Source organism: Mus caroli, unplaced genomic scaffold, assembly GCF_978045245.1.
Source record: "Mus caroli unplaced genomic scaffold, Mus_caroli_1 scaffold_7, whole genome shotgun sequence".
Taxonomy (NCBI): Eukaryota; Metazoa; Chordata; class Mammalia; order Rodentia; family Muridae; genus Mus; species Mus caroli.
In genome coordinates this window covers 35,595,817-35,601,431 of record NW_028227262.1, presented here as the reverse complement: position 1 = coordinate 35,601,431, position 5,615 = coordinate 35,595,817, and positions in this window count along the sequence as shown.

The following is a 5,615-nucleotide window of genomic DNA, read 5'->3' as shown; positions in this document are numbered from 1 at the left end:
AATTCTTTAAGGGATTTTTGTGCTTCCTCTTTATTGTCTTCTTCCTTTTTAGCAGTGTTCTCCTGCATTTCTTTAAGTGTGTTATTAACGTCCTTCTTGAAGTCCTCTATCATCATCAGGAGATATGCTTTTAAATCCGTGTCTAGCTTTTCCGGTGTGTTGGGGTGCCCTGGACTGGGTGAAGTGGGGGTGCTGGGTTCTGATGATGGTGAGTGGTCTTGGTTTCTGTTAGTAAGATTATTACGTTTACCTTTCGCCATCTGGTAATCTCTGGGGTTAGTTGTTATCGTTGTCACTATTTAAAGATTGGAGCAGAAGCTGTGTTCCACTCACCAGCAGTCCCAAAATCCTGCGGCGGGGGTCGTGGGTAGCTGGCGGGTGTCAGGCAACCCTGCGCTCCCGCTACCCTGGCGCTGATCCGGCCGGGTGAGGCCTGTGGCCCTACTCAGGCTGGTTTCTGCTTCCCTAACTAATGCAGTCTCAGGTCCCGCGCAATTGGATTGGAGCAGAAGCTGTGCTCCCCTCACCAGAAGTCTTAAGATCCTGTGGCGGGTGTTGTGGGCAGTTGGCGAGTGTCAGCAGACCCTGCGCCCCAGCTGCTCAGGTGCTTTTCTGACCGGAAGAGGCTTGTGGCCCTGTGTGGGCCGGATTTCTCTCTCCCCAACCAGAGCAGTCTCAGGTCCCGCGTGATTGGACTGGAGCAGAAGCTGTGTTCCACTCACCAGCAGTCCCAAAATCCTGCGGCGGGGGTCGTGGGTAGCTGGCGGGTGTCAGGCAACCCTGCGCTCCCGCTACCCTGGCGCTGATCCGGCCGGGTGAGGCCTGTGGCCCTACTCAGGCCGGTTTCTGCTTCCCTAACTAATGCAGTCTCAGGTCCCGCGCAATTGGATTGGAGCAGAAGCTGTGTTCCACTCACCAGCAGTCCCAAAATCCTGCGGCGGGGGTCGTGGGTAGCTGGCGGGTGTCAGGCAACCCTGCGCTCCCGCTACCCTGGCGCTGATCCGGCCGGGTGAGGCCTGTGGCCCTACTCAGGCTGGTTTCTGCTTCCCTAACTAATGCAGTCTCAGGTCCCGCGCAATTGGATTGGAGCAGAAGCTGTGCTCCCCTCACCAGAAGTCTTAAGATCCTGTGGCGGGTGTTGTGGGCAGTTGGCGAGTGTCAGCAGACCCTGCGCCCCAGCTGCTCAGGTGCTTTTCTGACCGGAAGAGGCTTGTGGCCCTGTGTGGGCCGGATTTCTCTCTCCCCAACCAGAGCAGTCTCAGGTCCCGCGTGATTGGACTGGAGCAGAAGCTGTGTTCCACTCACCAGCAGTCCCAAAATCCTGCGGCGGGGGTCGTGGGTAGCTGGCGGGTGTCAGGCAACCCTGCGCTCCCGCTACCCTGGCGCTGATCCGGCCGGGTGAGGCCTGTGGCCCTACTCAGGCCGGTTTCTGCTTCCCTAACTAATGCAGTCTCAGGTCCCGCGCAATTGGATTGGAGCAGAAGCTGTGTTCCACTCACCAGCAGTCCCAAAATCCTGCGGCGGGGGTCGTGGGTAGCTGGCGGGTGTCAGGCAACCCTGCGCTCCCGCTACCCTGGCGCTGATCCGGCCGGGTGAGGCCTGTGGCCCTACTCAGGCTGGTTTCTGCTTCCCTAACTAATGCAGTCTCAGGTCCCGCGCAATTGGATTGGAGCAGAAGCTGTGTTCCACTCACCAGCAGTCCCAAAATCCTGCGGCGGGGGTCGTGGGTAGCTGGCGGGTGTCAGGCAACCCTGCGCTCCCGCTACCCTGGCGCTGATCCGGCCGGGTGAGGCCTGTGGCCCTACTCAGGCTGGTTTCTGCTTCCCTAACTAATGCAGTCTCAGGTCCCGCGCAATTGGATTGGAGCAGAAGCTGTGCTCCCCTCACCAGAAGTCTTAAGATCCTGTGGCGGGTGTTGTGGGCAGTTGGCGAGTGTCAGCAGACCCTGCGCCCCAGCTGCTCAGGTGCTTTTCTGACCGGAAGAGGCTTGTGGCCCTGTGTGGGCCGGATTTCTCTCTCCCCAACCAGAGCAGTCTCAGGTCCCGCGTGATTGGACTGGAGCAGAAGCTGTGTTCCACTCACCAGCAGTCCCAAAATCCTGCGGCGGGGGTCGTGGGTAGCTGGCGGGTGTCAGGCAACCCTGCGCTCCCGCTACCCTGGCGCTGATCCGGCCGGGTGAGGCCTGTGGCCCTACTCAGGCCGGTTTCTGCTTCCCTAACTAATGCAGTCTCAGGTCCCGCGCAATTGGATTGGAGCAGAAGCTGTGTTCCACTCACCAGCAGTCCCAAAATCCTGCGGCGGGGGTCGTGGGTAGCTGGCGGGTGTCAGGCAACCCTGCGCTCCCGCTACCCCGGCGCTGATCCAGCCGGATGAGGCCTGTGGTCCTACTCAGGCCGGTTTCTGCTTCCCTAACTAATGCAGTCTCAGGTCCCGCGCAATTGGATTGGAGCAGAAGCTGTGCTCCCCTCACCAGAAGTCTTAAGATCCTGTGGCGGGTGTTGTGGGCAGTTGGCGAGTGTCAGCAGACCCTGCGCCCCAGCTGCTCAGGTGCTTTTCTGACCGGAAGAGGCTTGTGGCCCTGTGTGGGCCGGATTTCTCTCTCCCCAACCAGAGCAGTCTCAGGTCCCGCGTGATTGGACTGGAGCAGAAGCTGTGTTCCGCTCACCAGCAGTCCCAAAATCCTGTGGCGGGGGTCGTGGGTAGCTGGCGGGTGTCAGGCAACCCTGCGCTCCCGCTACCCTGGCGCTGATCCGGCCGGGTGAGGCCTGTGGCCCTACTCAGGCTGGTTTCTGCTTCCCTAACTAATGTAGTCTCAGGTCCCGCGCAATTGGATTGGAGCAGAAGCTGTGCTCCCCTCACCAGAAGTCTTAAGATCCTGTGGCGGGTGTTGTGGGCAGTTGGCGAGTGTCAGCAGACCCTGCGCCCCAGCTGCTCAGGTGCTTTTCTGACCGGAAGAGGGTTGTGCGTGGTCTGGTTTCTTGTTGTTTTGTTTTGTTTTGTTTAATAGGTGGTTATGGTTAGTAGATTGCATGAATCTTAGAACAGACTTTGAAATCTGGACTTACAAAATTGTTAAGACAATGGGACTTTGGAAGTTGGACTAACTACATTTTTCATTGTGTTATGGCTGCAAGCCTATGTGGGGCAGGAAATGGAACATGGTGGTTTGAACAGGTATGGCCCCCATAGATTCATGTGCTTGAATGCTTGGCCCATAGGAAGTGACACGATTAGGAAATAGGACCTTGTTAGAGTAGGTATGGCATTGTTGGAGGGAGTCTGTCATTGTGGGGGTAGGCTTTGAGGTCTCCTATGCTCAAACTACACCCAATATGTCAGTCACCTTCTGCTGCCTTCAGATCAAGATGTAGAACTCTCTACACCTCTGCCTTCATGCTACCATGTTTCCCTCCATAATAATAAAGAACTAAATCTCTGGAACTATAAGCCAGCCTCAATGAAAATGTTTTCCTTTATAAGAGTTGCCTTGGTGTCTCTTCACAGCAATAAAACCCAAACTAAGACACTGATTGGGCCTTATCATACCTAGGTCCCCTGGACCTAAGCTGTATCAGAAACGAGCTAAGTAAATCAGTCAGCAGCATTCCTCTGTGGTCTCTGCTTCAGTTTCTGCCTCCAGGTTCCTGCTTCCTCCTGCCCTGGTGTCTCCAGATGATGAATTGTAAAGTGCAAGCTGAAATAAACCCTTTCCCCCTGAGTTGCTTTGGTCATGGTGTTTTATCACAGCTACAGAAAGCAAACTAGAACACATACTTAGTAGATTTAATCTCAGATAACCAGAATCAAGACATCGTGAGGCAGATAGTGCCTTACACCAGCACTTGCAAGGCTGAGTGAGGCAAAACGATCACTGAATTTGAGATCAGCCTAGACTTGTAGACCAGAGGTTCTCAACCTGTGGATCATGGCCCTTTTTGAGGATCATATATATTCGATATCCTATACATCAGATATTTACATTATGATTTGTAACAGTAGCAAAATTATAAAGTAGCAGTGAAATAATTTTATGGTTAGGGGCCACCACAACATGAGAAACTGTATTAAAGAGTCAGCATTAGGAAGGTTGAGAACCACTGTTGTAGACTGAGTCTGTCACTTGAAATATAAACAAAGAAATTCTAAATAAGATATTGGATTTTATTTTGTGTTACATTTTACTTAATGTATAGATTTAGTGTATATGTGCCACCGTCCCAGTGTGGAGGTCAGAGAACAGCTTGTGTGAGTCAGTTCTGTCCTTCCAGTGTGGGTCCTAGAGATCAAACTCAGGTTACCAGGCTTAGCTCAGGTCCATTTACCACACTGATTGATCTCACTGATCCAGATAGCTGGATTTTGAAGTAAAGGAAAAATTCCTAAGTTGTGTGTGTGTGTGTGTGTGTGTGTGTGTGTGTATGTAGGTGTTTGTCTCCTATTTTATAGTGGAATGAAAGTTAGACCACATCAATGTTTTGAGACTATTTTATAGGAAAGTAGGATGTCTTTCCTTTCCTTGTTGCTTTCTTGTGGTACTGGGGATCAAACCCACAGCCGTGTGCATGCTAGGCACACACCAACCAATCATTCTGTCTGGTGGAATCAATATGCAGAAGTTAGGCAGGATGTAGTAATGTGCTTGGGGAGCTAGTGAGGGGGGATGGTGAGTCAGTCTCGTGCTTTCCTATACTACATAGGGAATTTCAGGCTAGCTATAATTGAAATTCCTGGCCAGCCTTAGCTGCATAAGGAGAACTTGTATCAAAAACAGCACATTTTTGAAGAACTTGAGGGAGTCCACTGCCGTGAACCTTGGGGTTTTCAATTTTTGCTGACCAAACCCTTGACATCAAAGTCGAGCCTGACAGATAGTAACTTAAAATCTCATTGGCAGTGTTACTGCTACGACACAAAACTGTGAATGAACACCGGACTAAGTAGGGTTTTAGCCATAAAGCTTGTTACCTGCAGTGTAGATACAGTACCACCATAAGTGAGTACCAGGTGTTTCCAGTCATCTTACTGGTGATGTGGCAGACAGAGTGGATGTCTTGGCTCTGATGACTGTCAGGGTGCAGAAATGGTTTCTAGTTGTTTCAGGGAAATGACTGGTTACAAGTTTGAAAGAAGATACGTGCAGGGTTAGCCTGGAACACATCAATGACCCAAGGATTTCAAAGATAATTAAGAGTCAAGTTGGAAGGACTCTCACCAACATAGAGAAAAGTCTGCTCATCAAAGATACAATCATATAGACAATTAAACCTGTTTAAATCCATGTATTCATAACCAAAACAATTGTTAATTTTGAAGGCTATTAGAAAGACCACACCATACTTTCTAGTGTTTACTTATTTTTTATTTATGCATGTGAGCCTGAGTAATGTATCTGCATCATGTGTGTACAGATGCCCACAGAGCCAGAAAAGGGCATCAGATCCCCTGGAACTGGAGTTCCAGGCTATTGTGAGGTGACAAAGGAACTGAACTCCAGTCCTTTGTCAGTGAGTACTCGTAAGTGTAGCAGGAAATATTTAAAAATGGACTGTCAGGCTTCCCACGCTACCGCCAGCAACCAGTGGACCACATGGCTCCAGCCTGGTGATCTCAACTCA